The following is a 21,176-nucleotide window of genomic DNA, read 5'->3' as shown; positions in this document are numbered from 1 at the left end:
TCACTCTCCTACAAAGATGGTTAGGAATCGCCTGCACTGAAATAATCTGTCCTTGAATTGGTTGCTCATTAATCTCTAATCACTTATTCATTCGACAAATATTTATTATATACTTGCCATATTCTAAATACTATTCTAGTGGGGAACATGGCAGAACATGCCTTAACTCTCATGGGGCACTCCAGGTGCAGACTGAGGAGGAGAGCAAAATGATGGAGACCACAAAGCAGTCAACAAAAAATTTTCTGATTGTGATTTGAAGGAAATAATCAGGGTGCAAAAATACATAGAGACTTGGAGGTGGTAGAAGTGACTGATTTAGTATGAATAGAAAGAGAACCTAGCATTTAGTCTTGGATTTGGATGATGAGGGGCCCACTGTGTTTGTGTATCTGGGGACAAAAGGTTCCAAGTGGAGGAAACAGCAAGTGCCAAGGAAAGAACAAGCTTAAGGTCTTAGACAAACGGAAAGAAGAGCATGACCGTGAAGTCTGAGAACAGAAAGCAGGACAAAGAGGTGAGGAAATGGGTTTGAAAGAAGGGCAGAGACCAGATTATGCAAAGTCTTGTTTGGTGTTTCATTTAGTGAATGATGAGATACTTATGATCACAAACATTTAAGCTACAGTCTTTAGTTTTCAAGTTTCATTATTTAAAAAAATGATCTTTAGTGTTGTATGTTAAAATGATCTCAGGAGCTTAAAAAATAGAGGTCCCCATGCCTCATATTCCCATACACTTTTTTTACAATAGTTTTAAAAAATGAGATATAATTCACATACCATAAAATTCACCTTTTGAAAGTATACATTTCAGTGGTTTTCAGTATACTCACGGAGTTGCACAATTATGACCACTATCTAATTCTAGAACATTTTCATGAATCCAAAAAGAAACCCCATATCCATTAGCAGTTACTCTACATTTTCCCTCCCCGCAGCTCCTGGCAATAATTAATCTATTTTCCATTTCTATGGATTTGCCAGTTGTAAACTTTTTTTTTTTTTTAATGATAACATTGGTTAACAAAATCCAGTAAGTTTCAGCTGTACACTTTAAAAGTAAGGCATATATATGTTTACACTGTGTGTCCACCTATTATAATTAGATTTCTTTCTGTCACTACATATTTGACCCCTTTTACCCCATTTCCTCCTTTCTCCCCCCCTCCCCCTCCCTCCTACTCTGAACATGTAATATAAACAGAATCATACAATATATGGCTTTTTTTTGGTCTGGTTTCTTATGTTTTCCAGGTTCATCTATATTGTAGCACATATCAGTACTTTGCTCCTTTTAAAGACTGGATAGTACCCCATTGTGTGTATATCAACTTTTTAAATCTATTTATTAGTTGATATAGTGTTCCCCCACTTTTTTGCTACTATGAATAGTGCTGTTATAAACATTCAGGTATAAGTTTCTGTGTGGACATATATTTTCAATTTTCTTGGGTAGAATTGCTGGATCATATGGAAAATCTATATTTAACTTTTTGAGGAATTGCCAAACTGCTTTCCTTAGCAACTCCACCATTTTACATTGAATGAAGTTTCCAATTTCTCAACAACCTTACCAACAGCCTGCTCCCAGATATTTTAATGAGATATTTTAATGAGAAAGAGGGCATCAGGGTATTTGGGAGGGAAGTTATGTTTTAGTTTGTTTTTAGGAGTACCCATGGTAATGCTAATGTGCGGTGAAGGCCAAGGCCCCCTGTTACTCCTCACAATTCACTGCTAACTTCCTGACAAGTATTTACACCTATTCCCTGTAAGAACCCAGAGCTTTTTGGACCTGTTACATTCTTGCCACCACACTACCCACCAATAACAACATCTGCTTTGTAGCTGATTCATCCAAAAGAAGAATAAAATACAAAAAATGAAATCATAACTTTATAACATAAACATCTATGTAGTTTTAATACATGTATAGCTTTATAATTAATTATATGTATAGCCTTATGTAATAGTATAATAAGCACTTATACAGTCATTTATAAGTCATTTATTTTCAGAGAATAGTGAATCCACATATAAAATATTTTTAAATTATTTGTGTGTATACAGGTACAAAGAGGAAATCTGGAAATTAATGATCATTTTCCTCTGAGAAAAAAGGTTTAGAATCAATTCTCTTGTCTTTTTTTACATACTTTTATTTCCTACCATGACCAGGCACAGGAGAAGTTATATGAAGGGATTATTTTCAAATATCCTCGGGTATTATGAATGGCCAATCACCTTGCCCCACTGATCCTCTAAAGACCTGTTCTTCAAAAAGAGCTCATCTGAAAATATATATGTATATGTATCTGTGCATCTGTCTGTCTGTCTGTCTGTCTGTCTATCTATCTATCTATCTATCTATCTATCTATCTATCGATCTACTTACCTACCTACCTACCTACCTATCTACATAGATAGATAGATGTATTTGGTCCTAAAGTTCTTTTCATCTGGTAAAGAAAGATACAGGGAACTAATGGATGAGTTCTATGTGTTTTACACTCCAATCTGACCTTATTAATCATATGTGCAAAAATGCATAGCATTTAAAATTACTTATGTCATTAAAAAATATATATTTGCTGCCAAACTAAACACAGGTGGTAAAGATCTAAAACACCACCATTAAGGCCTAGAGCCATGTAGGAAATCAACAGTCTGTATTTGTAGATAACCAGCTCAGGTGGAAAAGACAGAATCCTGAATAAAAAGACTTCTAACCTGAAGGACAAAGTATGGCATGACTTCTCAGTCTGACAAAGGCTGAGATTCATCTTCACAGTAAAAATAACCCAAAGCATATTTTCCTTCATCTAGGCTGCAATAGCAGTGGGGACTTTACAGGTTATTATATTAAAACAACACTTAAGGAAGAGAATTACAGGTTGAAAAATCACCTTAATGTCATGTATCCTTCTGGAGTAATCACAGTTTCTACTGCATTCCCACTTTTACTATACTCTTTACATATTAATAGAAGAGTTGTAAAAGTTCATCTCATTGGCTGCAGAGATACATGAGAACATCAGCTCAGAATTGGTGTCCAAATCTTGTATGGTAAATCTAAATCAACTGTGATCTTTCAGAAGCAGGAATGACAAGCTAGCATCTCTTTTTCAGTACACAGGTCTCTCAGAGATTGAGACACCAGAGGTCTTTTACTTATATTTCTTCTTTAAGGCTTCTGGCATGTTAAAAAAATGACATGCCAAAGCAAAATTATCCATATTGTGTCATATTTTAAACAATAACATCGAACAAATTAAAGCTCCCAACACAAATGAATACAAGACAATGATTACTATCTCTGCATATAAGAAAAATGATTCCACCATTTTTTGACTAACGTGAAATGCCTGGATTTTCATGACAAAGCAATGCTAGATATTTGCTAAAACAGAATAGTAAGGCTAATTACAGCGTCAATTACATCTGCATGTCACTCAATCTATAGATGGATGTCCTTCTATTTTAAGTGTTCTACTATATTCAGCATTTCTAACTGTACTATTCAGAAGATAATTACATGATCATAAAAATCTATTACTTAACTTACTGAATCTGCTACAGGTGATATGACCTAGCAAGGATACAGGTTTAGAATTGTATGACAAAGATGTCCCATCAATTCTGTGGAACACCATATGGAAAACCCACTTGAAAATAAGATCTAAATTCAAGTCTTTGAACCCAAGGCCATCCCAGACCCACCCATGCACTGGCTTCTTCTAGGTCCTCAGAAGATTCTGGTCAAATAAAATCATGAAAAAAGTCAAACTATAGCCTCTATATCATGCCCTCACTAATATAATCAGACCTTATTGCAACAGCAACTAATCAAGAAGTTGTCACTCAAGGGATCTCAGAACACTGTTCCCCCTACCCTACAACTGCTTCCGCACATTTCACTACTATAAAATATTAAATAAAACAAATTTGAAGTCAGTCCAAATCTTGACCCTTCTTTCTCCATCATGAATTTTGCACACAGTATTTTCCAGGGGTCTATCCAGGGTAGTTTTTTTCATTGCCTGATAAATGCCTTCCCATTTCTCTGTGCCATAAATTGGCATTTTTCAGTATCTCTTGGAGTGACAATGGAATTTTTTTCATTTCCTCATTCTCTCACCATGATAGGCCCTCATCAGGAAATCTCCATTCCTACCCATCTCATTACCTCCTCATTCTACTTGTCACTATCTGGAAATTCAGAATTCTTAATTATTAGTTTACTCTTATGAACAGTAATGAGACTCCAGCTGCTTACTGGGGCGCATCATCCAACACTAATGAGCATGCAGACTGAGGCCCACACCTGAATCCTATCACGTGGCTCCATTGTTCAGGCCAGGTGGGATGTTACTATCTACAAACAAGCATCCGCGGGAGAGCTGGAGTTTGCAGGGTGGCCATTATGCATTCACTTTGGTATTATGATTCACACTGACTCGAAACAGCTTTCCTGTGTGGTCATACTCATTTACATACTGGCTATTGCCTCCCATATAATAAAACTGTACTGTTTCATTCTTCCTTGTCCTCCCCTTCACTTGTCTAAGGGCTTCACTTGCATAGAGCTGAGAGTTCTCAAAGAGAAAACTAATTGGTCATTTTCTTATTGCTACTTTTGATCTCCTCCTGACCTTGAAAGAAAAATGAAGCTCTTACAATCACCTGGGTGATCTGTCTGTATACAAACTTTCCATGGCATCCCCACAGTATCCAGCATATTACCTCAAACACAAGAGGTGCTGTATAAATAGTAACATCTGTAATTTTCCTAGCACCTAGGAAAGACAGGCCCAGATCCATACGAGCTAGAAAGATAAAGGATGAAGAATGAGCTAGTCCTCTCTGAATCTACGACAAGACTATCTTCATAGGTAATGAGGGAAGATGAAACTGACCCAAAATCCACCTGTTTCCGGGCTTCACATCCTTTTATAGCAGCAAGAGCCTTGCACCAATGACAGCAAATGAGCACTGATGGAATTCTCTGTGCCAAGGCCTATGTTAGGCACTTGATCTGCATTAGCTCATTTAAATCCCACAGCCTCTACAGTAGATAATGAGAAAATGAAACCCATGGAAATCAAATGACTTGATCAAAGTCACCTATTAGTTAAGAGCTCAAAGCTCTTCTCAGTAAATCAAACTGACTACCAAGCACTTCTCAGAGAAAGGGTAGATAGATTAGGGCTAGGGGTGGGTTTTAGGGAATCAAGATGGCATCAGAGGTGAAAAGCAGTGGCCTTACCCAGGTGTGAAACTCTACCTGTGTCCTACGTAGCTACTTCCTCATATCCACAATGAACACCATGTTGAACACTGTCTAGGAATGACCATGCACAGGAATTAAGAATGTTCTTTTCATAGCTTTATAAGCTGAGAAGCCATTTCTGAAAACAGTACCTGAGGGTCAGAGTTTTTAGTACACTTGTGCAGTCATCAAACAGTACATATGATGCCAGCAAGAACACCTCTCATTGACACCCAATATGTAGAGAGTTAGAAAACGTATGCAGTAAATTGTTTAAAAGTTGTCATTTTTAATCATACTAATAATATGAGCTGATAGTCCCGTAGCCCTTATTATAAACCAGGCATTGTGCTAACTGCTTTATGTAAATATCTCACTTAATTCTCTGAATAGCCTTGTGAGGTATTTTCATTCTCCTGATTTTACAGAAGAAAGCACTGAGAGTGTAAGTCCCTTGCTTAAATCCACACAGCACATAAAGGGTGGAACTAAGATTTGTACCCAGGGCATCTAACACTGGCCTCCTCTCTACCACCGGCAATACTCAGAAAGATTTTCTGCCCACATTGCACCATCAAATGTCTCCATTTAGGTGCTTGAGACAAGGAGCTGACAGGAGGAAGGAACACAGAAAAAGATGCAACGTTAGGAAAGGTGTTCATTTTCAAGTGCACAATGCTGCTTTCCAGTCACTCTGCCTGGTTTTCCATGCATGGAGAGAGATGATAAAGAGCCAGGAGGGTGGCCATACCAGATCTCTGAGGAACAAACATACATAACAAGGGCATAATCAAGTTCCCTTTGACTCTACATGGCTCTATTCCACCCGCTCCCTTGGTTCACCCATGACATGAGAAGCATCTGGAGTTACAGGCAACTCTACTCCAAGCATGTGCCATTGCCTAGGGTAATTTATGGCAACTTTCATTGCTAAGTGGGCTGAGAAGCACAACACAATAACCAAAAGGCTGACAGGCAATCATTAAATGCATATGTATTGTTGAATGGATTTTGAGTCCTAGAAATAGGACAATGAGTGTTCTCCCAGAGTGGCATATCTGAGTTCTGTAGTCTTAAAGTCCCTTGCTTTTAAAGTAACATTGCAAATGCCAGCGATTAGTAACCTACACATTTGAACCTTGGTTTAACAACAAACGTGAGTAAGGGTCATTGCTTTTCAAAAAAGCAACAAGTAGAATTTTTTAAAAATTGTTCTTGAAAAGTTTTAACCCAGCTTCAAGTGATTTTGTTTAGGTGATCCCTATTCTAAGAGTCCTGCCAGGACAGAGGCTTTGTTGCCGCAATCTAATTCCTATCTTTAAAGCTCTTGCCTTTGTTTGCCATGGTGCATGCTGTTAGAAACCACACATGGATTCATTGCTGACAAGACCGAGTTGTGCACTCTAACCCTGCCATAGCTCTTTTCTCTAATGGGAAACAAACTCTGAACCACTCAGGCTCCTGTGATCTCCCTGACCTGCTTCCCTAAGACATGCACATGGCCACATGAAGCAGTTTCATAGTCAAGGAATCTCCAGGGCAAAGTTTCACTCAGCATATTCTAAAGAGTTCTAGGAAGGCACTATTTTCTCCTCCCGCTGCAATGTCCGGGAAGAACATTTTCCCCACTTAACAAATTCTCAAGAGTCCTGATCCCCGATGAAAAAAATAAAAGTTGCTGAGTAAGCTCACTGCTGGTTTCACTGATGTTGGGAAGGGACCGTGTCTGGCACTCATGCTGTGGTTTCCTCCTGCTGTACCAATGACAATCATCACTAATTAACTATCTCATGTTCTCCTGCATCTTTACAGACGTCTTAACATAGTCATTGTTAATCAAACAGAATTGCTGAATGACATGCAAAACCAATTTTTCATTCCAGTTTTATGCTTTAGTGATCCAGGGAAAACTTTCATGGCAGCCCAGAGATGGTCCCATCCACTGCGGGCTATGGATGTATTAACACATATATCTATGGATCTCAACTCTTTGAATTAGGAATGTGAATAATAAACTTCTAGCATTGAACTAACATGTCCTATAATAATCCTCTGACTAATCACCTTGTTAATAAATATCCAAAACCACATTTTCTCTGGGCTTCCAGCTTCCATGGGAACATTCTGATGGTGACATAATTTTTAAATTAGTAGGTTTATTCATAGTTTTGTATTAGTAAATGTCAGGCTTCTTACTAATTAGAAAATTCTGTAAATCCACAGTAGTATAATTTTCAACTGTACGGGGAATATGAGAACAAAAGAAATAAAGAGACAATTAAAATCACCCTAGAGGCATTTACTTCTATGCAATTCGGCACAAAGCGAGAAAACATTAACCCGTTTTAAAGGAGCATTTAGAAAGATTGACAAAAGATGTGTCACTGTCACTGAGTGAAGTATGTATTTACTGTGGGGAACTCTGGGTTACAGCTAAAGTCTCTGATGACATTTTCTCAGATTGCTGCTGCTGAGATTTCCCTTCTTATCTTTTTGTTAAATGCACTTTTCCAGAAGTTTCTCATTTAATAATGTTTTATTATTTCTTTATTGATGTGTTCCACTCAAATGCTGGTACACTGGCTTTAGGGGACAATGCACGGTACAATGTTCAGATCTTCAAAAACCACCCCAAAAGAAGTCTCTTGCTCACTAAGTGCTTGCTAATATCAGTCACACTTCCTGCACAAACTCATTGGGAAGGTGGAAAACATACCTATCCCTTGGCAGCTGCTTAAGCTCTAGAACATGAGAGAAAGCACATTCCTCCTTTGGGCATTATGCTCCTTTACAAAGCCATGCTAGCAACACTGTTAAACAAATCTGCTTGTGTTTCAAACCTTCCTTGAATTGTTTAAGCTACTGCTAAGATGTTGGTGTCTTCCTGTGCTGATGGCCATGGAAACCACCAGTGTGTATTATGGCACAAGGTCTTCTCTTGGCTTTTCTGGGCATGCTAGGCTGCTGGGCACAGGCTAGAACCCTATGTTTGGAGATGTTAAGTACAGATGTTTCAAGATAACGGCTCTCAAAGTTTTCAGATCATAGTTAATGCCAAAATTAAATCATAATATAGTATGCTATGACGGGCAAACTGCAGTTTGTAAGCATACACACAAGACAATTGTAGCATAGACAACTGTAGCTTACATTTGAGAGCAACATCCTTCTATTATCAGAGATAACGATGATGCAATTTGTTGCAGAAGAATGAGGTCTTCACCAATTAGCACAACACACATGGAAGGGCCTGTCCAACTATTCTGTCTTCTTTACAGTACCTGGGTCACACATAATATAGCATCCCTCACACATACTGTAATTATGCATTCAGTTATCCATCTTGAATACTAAATCATGATCCCCTTGTTGGGGGAGAATGCTGTCTGAGGTCAGAATTATCTATCAGTACGCCCTCCCCAAACAGACCCAGAAGCCACATAGGGAGGCAAGAACAACTTTATAAATGGCTGGGCTATTCCCAGCAGGCTCTGACTTCTATAAGTAAACCTGAAATTACTTGAATCAGGCCATAAACCACATGGGTCTTCCTGGTTTTTTTGCTCAAGACCTCAATTCCACAGTGCTGGTGTGATCTGACTTCCTCCTCCTGTCCAGTGTTGAAAATTGTAACTAGGAAGAATCAGGAAGGCCTTTTATGGAGTCCAGACTCATTAGTACATCATTCACAGCTACTGGCAAGTCCAAGACAAAAACGGCAGGGTGGAGCCCCTTTTCCATTTTCAGGCAATGAACTTCCTCCTACTTTCACGTAGGCCATAGTTCAATAGATACCAGCCTGTCACAGGGCAGGGTAACGGCTACTTTTCCAGATAGAAAGAGTGAATATGTGTATGTGAACATGTGCATGCAAGAAAGGGAGAGAAGGAAGGAGCCAGAGATTAGAGAGAAAAAGCCCTTTTCTAAAAAAGAAATAAGATTTTCATTTAACATTTCCATATACAGAGGAGCCAGCACAGTACCTGGCAAATGGTCAATATCTAATAAACATCAAATGAGTAATGGATTCACTCAATGCACTTTTCAATGTCTCTACCTTTAGTATTTAAGTTTAATGTATCCTATAATAATCTATCATTTTAAACCAGACCAAACCAATACAACAGACATATGCATTGGAATTAGATATCAAATTATCAATCAGATGCCAAGGCAAGACCTATGTAAAAGCCAATATCATTTTGGAAACAAAGGACATAGCCAATAACCAGGGACAAGCTTTTCATGCAGCTATTCTTCCAAAGTATCTGGACCACAAGACACACTCAAAAAAAAAAAAAAAAAAAAATCTTACCTAGTCCACTCCTTCTCTCCCTTTCCTTCTGTGTTTAAGCCAGCCACAGCCAAATTATAGAAGTGGAATCCAGACAACCTTGATTAACAGAATAAGAGCTAGTCAAAGAACGTGTAAACTATTTTTCTTAACCTTAGATGATGATGAAACAGAAACAAAACAAAACAAAACCTCTATCAAGGATTTTAAAATGAGCAAAAACTGCAGTAGCCATTTGGGCAAAAGACAGGTGAATAGCCCAATTCTCACAGAGATTGAGCCATTGATCTACTATGACTTGAAAAGGCAACTCAGTGACTTAGTTTGGTGACTCTGATATGATTCAAATAAAACTGAGAGTTGGAGTTAGAAGAATGATGCCTCATTCTCTCTCAGGAATGTTTGTAACTATGTCCAGGAACGTTGGTGGACAATTACTTCCTATCACATGGTATAGTCTTTGGCAGCCTCTTGAGACTATAAAACTCTACTCCACACCTCCACCAAAATAAAAGGCATGTTACCAACTAGTCGGGCACCATTCTCAATATTGAAACACTCCCCACGTTTTATTCCCACTACAGAAGGCTGGAAATTAGTCAATTAAAAAAAGTAGGAACTTATGGAGATGATCCTGACTGTTCATATGTAAAGTAACAACTGCCAGTTAACTTGAGTCACTAGTTATTACTCTAAAAACATGCTTTCCCTGTTTTTAAAACTTAAGTTCTCATTCACTTATTCAACATCTACGATGCAGCACATCCTGTGTTTGGTACTGGAAATAAAATGATTAAGAAAGAAATGGAGCCATCATCATGGAACTTATGGTTCATCTGTCTTACTATCTACAATAAGCACTGCCCTTTGTGGTTATGAGGATATAGCAGTGAACAAGACAGACAAGCTCCCTTCTCTCATCAGGAGAAAAACAAACAAGTAAAATAAGATTTTCAGATTGTTATAAGAGCTGGAAAATATAATAAAATGGGATAATAGAGCTGGGAAAGATGGCCAGTGTGATCATCACTTGAGATTGGATGGTCAGGTCTCTGAGAAAGAACATCTTACCTGAGACCAGGGTGAGTTAAGCCAGTCGGCCATCCAGGCAGGATGTCAGTTAGGATGGCATGCTTTTGCCCACTCCTGGGTTTTAAGAGGAACCTGGTACTGAGTGTTTTATAAGAGCAATATATTTGGGCTAGTGGCGGTGGGAGGAAGGTGGGGGGGGGATGGATCAATATCAGCCAGTCCCTTAATACTCAAAGTGGTCTGAGGAGAAGCTGTGTCAGCATCATCTGGAAGCTTAGTAGGAACACAAATTCTCAGCTCCACCCCAGACCTCCTACTCAATTAAAATTTGCATTTAACCACATCTGTAGGTAATCTGTATATTAAGACAGAATTCCTGAGCTAGCTAAGATTTAAAGTCATGTCCACCAAGCCTGGACTCTATCAGCCATTCCTTTGTTTCACAATTTGACAAATTTGGGGACCTGAGCAGGAAAGAGCTATTTATTGGGGGCCCTCAAGACCTTCTAACTAAATAACAAGCATTAAGCAAAGGGCTTAATGCCAGCCACATTGAACTGTGAAAGAAATAAGCATGGCCAGAGCTGGGTGAAGTAGGGGGATGTGATCCCCGATAAAGACAGAAAGATAAGGCTGACACGGAACTTGCAGTGCCAGGCTAAGCCATTTAAATTTCATTCTTATTGAAATAGGTAGCCTTTGCAGGTTTTCAGGCAAAGGAGTTATATGATCTAATTTAAATTTTAAAAGATCACTTAAGGGGCTGCTTAAAAAATGGATGGCTAGGCAAGAATAAAAGCAGCCCAAACACCTAAGAGGCTGCACAGGTGAGCCAGGGAATAAATGGTGGGGACTTGAACTAGAGAGGCTGCAGTGGTAGAGTGAGTAGCAGTCATACTCTGAACACGTTTTGGAGGAATAGCTAATAATACTGACTGACGGATGGAAATGTGGAGGAGCAGTTAAGGAAAAGGTGGTCACAGGAGCCATGAGTGCCACTGTGAGCCATGCAGGCTGCTGCCTGGGCCCTCGCCCCCCACAGGGCACACGCTGACTCAGTAACAGTCAGTTGGGCTGATCCCAAATACAAAAGAATTCATAAATAATACAAACTTTTCAACTGACAGAGAACTGAATGGAACAGTCAGCTCTTCTATTCCTTACTGTTGGATTCTAACAGGTTCTCCTTCCTTGAAAAATATCCGAGCAATGAATTTCATTGACTTAAAAAAGGAAAATAATATTAATTTGAAAAGGAAATCAACCAGTGATTCAGGCAAATAATTCAGGCAAGTACAGACACAGCCAGGTTTTTAAAAAAATCCTGAATAGTAAAGATAACTTATTCTTCTTACCGGTGATGTTTGGCAACAAGAACTAAATTGCAAATTCCTAGACAGACTTCTCAACACTTTAAGAGATAGTCGGCACCTAACTACCAAAGCAAAATGAACTAAACTTGCCCCTGGAACTTAAACTTTAAGCCTCTACAAAGGACATTTTTAATGAGTTCCCTTTCAGGTCTAAGCTGAGCTCATCTTTTTGTATTCAATTTTTATTTAAAAAAGGAGCACATAGGTAAAGCAGCAGCGGCCATGAAGAGGTCAGCAGTGAGCACCTTTTCATATGAGACAAAGCACCGCTCTCAGAAAAGTCGCCATGCTGCTCTAGGGACTTGTATCTTCGATATTCTTTCTAGAAAACACACTGATGACAATTCATCATGATAGAAATTCATTCTTTCCTTTCAAAAGTATTCTTCCTTTTGTGTTTTCCTAGGACTGATAAAAACAGGCCTTCCAATCAGGCTTGCCTTCTCATTTCCTATCTGTGCCCAAACCCAATATAATAGGAGAAACATTTCTCCTATTATAGACAAACTATTTTTATGTGCATTCTGTACCAATATTCAGTAGAGGGTTGATAAAGTGCAAGGTAACATTCCAGGCAGTATCTTTTAAATAGAATTCTATTTTCAGGTTTCAGGATGTGGAACAGTTGGTTTTGAATTTATAACTTTGAGACCAGCATGTCCCTCTTTAAAGGTGCTTCTGAGGATGCCTCCTGGTCACCAAAGAAGGCTGGCTCAACTCATTTCAGTAGTGTGATAAAGTGACCGAGAATTTTACTGCCAAGGGGGCTAATTACTTTACCTTGTCCTAAAGCTAATTATTTTGCAAATGAGATCCACTGCTTACATAGAATGACATGTTGAAGGTGTGTGCACAGATGTGAGTAAATCCATCACAACTTCTCCAAGCATATACTTGTTGAGTCAGAATCATCTTAATGTTTGAAGACAACAAGATGATATGGTTGATAAGAACACACGCTCTAGTCTTAGACTACCTGGGTTCTTACTTCACTCTGGCTGCTATGAGAGATTGGGCAAGTTACTCAGTTTCTCTAGGTCTCAGTTTCCCCATTTACATTCTAGCAGTGCTTCCCAAATTATCCACCTAGATTTTTTTTCAATGTAAGAGCTATGTCGAGCTATAATTTACATGCCATACAATTCACCCATTTAAAGTGTGCAATTCAATGGTTTTCAATCTATTTAATTGTACAACCATCACCACAATCACTTTTAGATCATTTTCGTCACCACTAGGGGATATTTTAAAAATGCCAAGCCCAGGGTACCCACCAGATCAATTAAAGCACAGGGTCTAGGGCTGGGACACATGCGGCAGCAGTTTGTGAAGCTGCCCAGATTTTTCCAATGTGCAGACAAGTTTGGGAAGCAAAGTTTCATGGGGTTATTGTTAGGATTGCAGGGAAAACAAACACAAGGAAATGGGAGCCTCTCAGCACACAGGCTGATCTATAATAAGCACTAAAGAGGAGGCGGGAATAATCATACTGAGGAAGAAAATAATGGGAAAGACTATTTAAAAATTGATACTGGAATTTGTATAATCTGGACTGAAATGGTGAACGTTTATTTGTAATGCATTTGGCAGTAATATATTTCCACGCACAGCATATTCTGAGAGAGTAACCTGGGAACAAGAAAGTCGAGGATAGGAGAGGACCAGGCAGGGAAGGGAGGCTATCCCACTTCAAGTAATTACGAGGCTTCTTGGTCCTCTAAGAAGCTCCTGCTTAGCCTCCAGGCCGCCATTACAGTCCTACCTCTCTTTGAAACCCTTTTCCATTGAATTGACTCCTTTTTGTGCCTTAGCACTGTGCACATCATATAGTACAGCACCCTGTGACATGTTCATTTAGAAGTTGGTCTCCCTCACCAGAGGGTGAGCTCCTCACCGACAGCAACAATACCTAATCCATTAAAAAATATCATCTCCAGAGCACAGCACATGTTTTGGAACCGAGCATACAAATTTTGTTGGATTGAACCACAGTGAATTCATATCAAATATTGCCAATGCTGAAATGTTGAAAAGAGTGCATTTGTTCCAAAGTTCTCAAAACACTTAATGGCCACTGTAGCTCAGAGGAAACTGGCAAGCAAGACCTGCAATTTTGCTCCATAAGGCATATCCTAAGAATACTTAGTAACTCCACTGAATGGCACAACCACAAACTGGATTAAGAACACTGAATAATTAATTAACAACACTGAGATCAAGAAAAAAAATTGTTATTGAGGGGAAAAATTAATGTCAATTAATCTCTTACAGTAATATATTATACAGAAGTCTTTCAGCTTCGGAGGAGAATTCAAGAAAATTTTACAGTACACAGAAATTTGCATATACTCTGGCAGCAAAAATGCAGGTCCCCAGATCAGTTTCCTGGGGTACTGTTCAAAATAAAGAACAAAAGACAGTGGCATTTGTACAAATAGTAGAGTACAAGTACTAGAGTCATGGGGGAGAGAATAAAAGGCAGGCAGGTTTTAGGAAACAGAGAAAGCTTATGGATTCAAAAGAAATAAAATTATAATTACAATTGAGTTTACAGGGTTACACAATAAGCAACAATATTAGGTATCCTCTCTGCAAAGAGTGCTCTTTGAAAACCAAAATGCAGAAAAGATCAAAGAAAGCAAGTTAACAAAAGCTATTAATTAAAATCCATCAGAGAAAGAATTCACTTTCATTAACATCTTCCTTCTAAAACGAGATAATGTTCAGTTTGTAGCAAAGAAATCAATGGCAACATTTTTACCACGTAGTAAACCTGGGCAAATCGTCTCTTTGGCCTTTGCTTTTAATTTCAAAAATGAAGGCTTGGATCATGATAGTGTTTCCCCAAGTTTGTTCTGGAAGATTTAACAGATAGTACTTGAAGAAAATGTTCCATGTTCAAATAGATTTGGGGAAGGGCTGGATAATCCTCTACACAAGTTTCTTCTTTTCATGACTTGGCAGAAGGTTAACTCTATTACCGTTGGTTCTAAGAGGTGACTATAATCGGTAACACTTCCCCTGTGGCAGAATCCTTTGGGACAGACCTTATCTATTGACTAACATCTTACTGTCTCACTAGAACATTCTGGATTATAAAGATCTTGCAGATCCCTTTCTGGGTTCAGAGTCTATAATTCCAAACTATGGTATATATGGTATATAATTACAAACTTGAAACCAACACCAAAAGATAACCCATCAATAGCCAAGTAACTAAAGGTAACAAATTAGTATTTAGGCAGAAACTGGATGCTAAATCTCTAACTGCAAAGCAGTGCAAAACAGTAGTAACTAGCATTCTTCTCCGCATATATATTTAAAATTCCTTCCTTTTAATACTCCAAGCTGAGCATCAGTGAGCTAGATTCACTCTGTACTTTTAAGTTAATATTTATTCTATTTACCGGATATGTCCATCACATCCTAGCCTCCAGGCATGTTTACAAATAACATAAGGGAAAAAAACAGATTGTTGATAGCATAAGGGCTTAAAAGGCCACAGCCAACAATTTCAAAAAGACCACCCCCGCAAGCAGGCGTGCACACACACAGAGCCTCCCCCTCCGCTGTCTCACTCTGCCTTCCTAGTATCCAATTGTGAAGTTCATGAGCGCCCTTCCTCAACTCACCTTCTTGTGCTCCCCTTTTGCTCTCCAGGGGACCACCTGGCTCCACACAGAGCAGAGTATAATAGTGGCATTCAGCCCCACAGGCATGAATACAATAAGCTGAAGTATGTTTACATATTTTAAGCACAGGCACCCTACTACACTAATGTAACATTCTAAATCTGGGGTCCTATTCCTAGCCATGAGCCTAGATCACAGCCAGACCTGGGACCCACAAGTGTCCATATCCTTTTGGATTTAAATTTCTGCACACAAGCAGATATTTGCTCAGGAACATAACAGCCAATCCCAGTCCCACCTCCTTCTCTTTTTCTCCCCACCTCAGATCCACAAATTAAATATTTGCAATGAGGAACAGCAGGGGAGGCTGAAGTGCTGCAAAAAATCTGCCTTAAAGACTTGTGCCCCTTCCAACAGCCTCCCGCGTGGACTTTTGTTCCCCGGGGAATCTGTACCTGCCCTTCCCGAGCCTTGGACTGTCCTGTAGGGTCCAGAGCAGCTTGTGGAAGCGGGAGAAGACACAGCACACACTCAGCTCTCTCTGCTTTCCAAAAAGGGAAAGGAAGGGCAGCTGCCCCCAATTAAAGGCTAGAGGGCGTGAAGGACAAGCAACTCTCATCACCTGGATTCTGACCTTTCCTCCTCCAGAGAGGAAACTAAAGATTCTCCCATGGGCAACAAACAATTTGGTGTGTTCATTTATGTCCTGCTCACTTTTCAATAATGTGTTCTACTTCCCAGTTAAAAAATGGTCTCAGGAGCTGGCAGAGCTGTAAAGGGCCAGGAGTCTGAGAGCTCTTCAAGGATTCAGAGCTCTCTTCTCTCCTGCTTTCTGCTCCCTGACCTTCTGCCTTTCCTTGCAGAGCACCAAGAAAAGCAACTTCAGCAGAGCCCCACGTTTCAGCTCACAAAATTTCAGCTCTATCCTATCATCTCCTTCTCCTTCATTTCTTTTTACCTTAGTTAAAAACAAACAAACAAACAAAAAAACATAATTCTTCCTAGTGACTTTGACCATAGCTCGGAGTAATACTAACAAGCGCCACTGGTTTAAAACAATCCCACCTGTGCATCATCTGGTAATGGGACACAGCTGAGGCAGGGCAAGATCTAAGATCTTAGAAAAGCAGTCAGCCATAGCTGAAAAGGATGCATTGTGGAGTGTCCATGAGTTCTACACTCCCCTCCTAGAATCACAGCCTGGAAGTGGAAGCAACTTTAGGATTGTTAAGAGTCTATTCTGGGACAACAATCTCAACCTCGATTAGACCATAGTCTAATTGATTACTTTGTGGGGTGGGAGGAAGAGTATTTAAGTGTGAGGCCCTAGACACACCCTTTTCCTGGGTTAAAAGTAAAGCTATATCAGTTGACCCCTATTTATAGAGTACTCCTTGCTCTTCTCTCTTCCTTTCTTCTACCCGCCAGGGTAAGAAAACTCAGGGCATACATTCCCAGCCTTCCTTGACCTTCCTCCTTCATCCTGAGAGAAGATGTTGCTGCCCCCTTATGTTTTATAGTGACCTTTTTCACTCTGTGCCCCCTCACTTATGTGCTTGTCCCTCTAGTTGACTTTGAGCTTCTCGAGGGTGGGAACATTGCTTGTCTCATCTTGATAGCCCCAAGAACAAAGATGACAGACAAAAGTGTCTGAAGGAGTGAAGAGTGAATAAATGAATATAAAAAATGTAATCCCTAAAGAATTTACCTTCTAGTAGGTAAGATAATACAGGCAGTGAAATACATAAGACAAGGCAGTAAGTGATAAAAATCAGAATAGAAACAGAGGAAAGGATCGCTTCTCGGCCTTTTGGCTAAGATCAAGTATAGAAACAAAGGAAGGGACCTATGGACTTGGTAAGAAGGTAGCTGGCAAGTTAGTTACGGATGAATGTATGAATCAGATACACAGGTGCAGATACACAGGGACAAGAAGGTTGTCTTTCAGGGGAAACAATGTCTAGGTGCACAGCCTACTGATAAGGGAGTCAGAAGGATAAACTGAGATCCAGATGCCAAAAGACCTTCAACACCAGATAAAAAGATTATAATTCTTTTTGGTCTATATGTGAGAGGAGAACACAAGGAGTACTAATCTGGTTGTGCTGTTCAGGAGGATGTAGTGGATTGGAAGTGCTGGCAGGCAGACTCATCAGATGCAGAAACTTGCTTGCACAGCAACAGAGAAAAGCCTCACCGGTTACCTATTTTAATCAAACATGATTTTCATCTGAAAGAATAAAAAGGTTAAGAAGACCACAGCACAGCCAAAAACAACAACAACAGTAATAATAATAATAATAAAAGAGAATAACTGAGATCAGAGACAGAATTCATGAGTCATAATGCAAATTCTCAGAAAGACTTAAGAACATTCTATACCCATAAGTTAAGAATTGTTTATTTATCTATCAGGAAACAGAATTTGTACCTGGAGGTTCCTACAAAGAGTCTTCAATAAAGGTCTGAGCAGTGTTTTAAAACAATGAGGGCATGATGGGGCAACAGGAAGAAGCCACAGGGAGAAGGCATTACCGCTCCTACCATAGAAGGGATGAGAAGAGGAGCAGCGTTACTCAAGGCCAGGCAGCACTACACCATGCATGGATGCTAAGCTGCCCAGAGGGAGCTGCAGTAACAGAAGGACACCACTGTGACCAGAGAAGAAGAGGCTGCAAGGCAAAAGAGGAGTAAGACATTCCCTAACTTCACTGTCTGCTCACCCTCCAAACTTCCGCTGATGCCTCCCACTGGGCTACGCAACCTGGAAGCGCAAGGGATGCAGGGCAGGGAAGGGTGGAGAATGGGCCTCAGCGAAACAAAGAATAATCAACACAAAGCGTGAAATGAATGGAAATATCCATTGTGGAAATGGCAAGAGGGTTGTTGGAAATTGAGAATATGATTGGTAAAACTAAAACACACAGAGTATAGAAGGCAAGGTTCAGAAAATTCCATAGGACAGAGATAAGGAAACAATAAATAAGAGAAGAAGTCAGAAAGCGTGGGAGAGGGCTCCCAGAGGAAGTTCTGTGCTTACTAAGAACCAAGGGTGTGGTGTCTGGAAATGCTCCGGGGGAAAACACAAGCAAAGGAGAAGAAACGAAACCTGATAATACTTTAAGATTCAATAACATGTAATGATAAAACATTTCCTTCACCCCTGAGTCCTTGGAGGATAAAGAAATCTGGGACAGTCTGTTCCCTGAACACATCAGAAAAGCAGCGTTTTGTTTCGAAAGGTTTGTGGTGAAACACAATTCCAAGATGTTAATCAATTTATTTCAATTGAGAATGAAACATAAATGAAAGGTCCCCATTTCGGAAAAAGCCATGAAAATGTGAAGACGTTATTATTTCCAAGTGAAATAAGAAGAGGCGAGATTCTCTGCCTGGCACATTTCAAAAAGGTTCAATCAGCCAGGTCAGGGGAATAGATTTAAAAAAGAAAAGTAATGGGAAAAGGGCTTTCCACATAACAGAGATGGTGACTGATGAAAAACTATCCCTCTGGAGTCAACTCGATTAATACCCATTTTTCCAGGCAGTTTGGAGAGTTTGAAAACCTTCATAGTTCTCATTTCCTACAGCTTAATGACATATTTGAGTTCATATGACGATTTATATGTACGCGTACATATTAGTCTCATCCATTGTTATAGTAACTGCATATTCAATTTGTAGATCACTGTCTTATGCTAAAGCTCTAAATATGAAAACACACACACACACACACACACACACACACACACACTTGTGTGCTGGTTATCTAAAGAAATAAAAAGGAAAATATTGGCCCAAAATTAAAATACCCATTGATTCATTCAGTTTTCCAATAGGTATTTATTGGGTATTTATCCTATCACAAGTGCAGGGCTTTGCACTTCATGATTCTGGCCCTCTCAAATGAAAACTGAACCAGCTCAGGAAGCAAGCTCTTGTGTACCAAATGTTGGAGCTGCATTTCAGCAGCAACTTGAAAAATCAAGTGCACAGGCTTTCCACACATCTAGAAGCTACCCGGATTCCCCTTCTCTCAATTTATCCTCTTACAATTAGATGCCCTGTGCTCTCTCGTGGGTCAAAAATAACAAGGACAATTTAATGCCTTATGATTCTCTAATAAATATCTAAATCATGAGTATTCAGATGGAAGCGGTAGTAATAGTTAATAAAAGTACACTAAATAAGGCAGTGGGCAATAAATCTCTTAATGAAAATATGGTCAATGGTGCATTTTATTTGATGGCAGAGTCCACTTTCAAATAATCTCAAAATTGGATTTTGTAAGGAAAACTATGCAGAGTCCACCTCTCTCATGCTGTGCTTAAGAAATGTATTTGTACACTTAGAAGTCATCAATGATAATAGGCTTTCTTGCATATTTGAATTTGATGGAAAACCTTGTCATTTATTTCAACTAAATAAATATATATAATTGTCCAGCTACCCCAAGATATTTATAAAAACAAGATGCTCTGTCTTAATGAGCTCAGCTTTAGAGTGACATTTGAATCATTAGATGCTTCATTAGCTGCTATAAAAACAGGCTTCAATCTTCTGCTTTCCCTTTCCTAATATTAGCCAACAAAAATTCAATTGCTTCAGTAACTCTAGGTGACTCTAATTTTGTAGCAAGCGTTTCAAAAGGCTAAAGGGATCACTTTAAGTTCCCAAAGGCTTGAGACTAAGTGTGTTTAAATCACTTTGTATGGCTCCAGCCGACGAAAAAAGACCAACACATTTTTCAAAATCTGTTTCTGAACACAGAAACAGACATTTAAATACACCGGAAGTCATAGAGAACTACAATCCTTTTAAATATCTAGTTTCTGCCCCATTATTCAGTCTATAGTTTAAAATGGGGTTGGGGGGATATCTTATTCTTATAAATTACCCGCATAATTTAATTTGCTGGAAATCAGTTTAATTTCAATCGTATGTACAACACATTCTTTTCATGAGTCAGACATTTTTAAGAATAATTTAAAAGAAAACAAGTTGAAAATTTAATATAAAACAAATTAGTTGACTGACCTCAAAAAGAAAATGAGTCTTGTTGATCCTTATGTTAATATCCTAAAATACATTTAAAATTTAATGAGGGGAGTCATACTTCACCACTGAAGATAGTTACAAGAAATTTATACAGATGTGCCTATATTTATTTAAACGGGCACACTTCTGAATTTACTTTTCAACTCCTAGTAAACATTTCCTAGATGTCTTTTATCTTATACCATGTCTTTGGCATGAAATTAATTCCAGGCAAAGAAATAAAATATTCAAAAGAGGAAAGTGGTTTTATGATCTGACCTTTAATGTCATTTCAAGAGACACTGTCATAGATCTTTGTTTCTAGTTTCTGTGCATTTGCAATTATCCTTTCAACAATCTCTTGTGGCAGAGGGTCACACTTATATGTGGAAAACTGCCAAATCATAAAAATGATGTGTATTTTGACTAAGTCAATGCATTAGGTAAAGAATTGTTCCCTGGAAATTTTGAAGCCAATGGCTACAGTTTGGTTAAAGTAAAACAACATACATATATACATATACATACCGATATATA

The 21,176-nt window shown here is 38.9% G+C and overlaps 1 protein-coding gene across 3 annotated transcripts in view; it reads right to left on the bottom strand.

The window, feature by feature from the left end:
• FHIT (fragile histidine triad diadenosine triphosphatase) overlaps positions 1–21,176 on the bottom strand; it is a 1,278,128-nt gene that overhangs the window by 733,377 nt on the left and 523,575 nt on the right. For all 3 annotated transcript variants that reach the window (XM_016150237.2, XM_016150238.2, XM_036219786.1), the window contains one exon: positions 9,587–9,664. The gene's annotated coding sequence lies outside the window, so the exon portion shown is untranslated. The remainder of the gene's footprint in view (positions 1–9,586; positions 9,665–21,176) is intronic.

The sequence above is a fragment of the Rousettus aegyptiacus genome, unplaced genomic scaffold (assembly GCF_014176215.1).
Source record: "Rousettus aegyptiacus isolate mRouAeg1 unplaced genomic scaffold, mRouAeg1.p scaffold_m13_p_4, whole genome shotgun sequence".
In the NCBI taxonomy this organism is placed as follows: domain Eukaryota; kingdom Metazoa; phylum Chordata; class Mammalia; order Chiroptera; family Pteropodidae; genus Rousettus; species Rousettus aegyptiacus.
The sequence above is the reverse complement of the archived record's forward strand: the minus strand, read 5'-3'. Positions and strand labels throughout refer to the sequence as shown.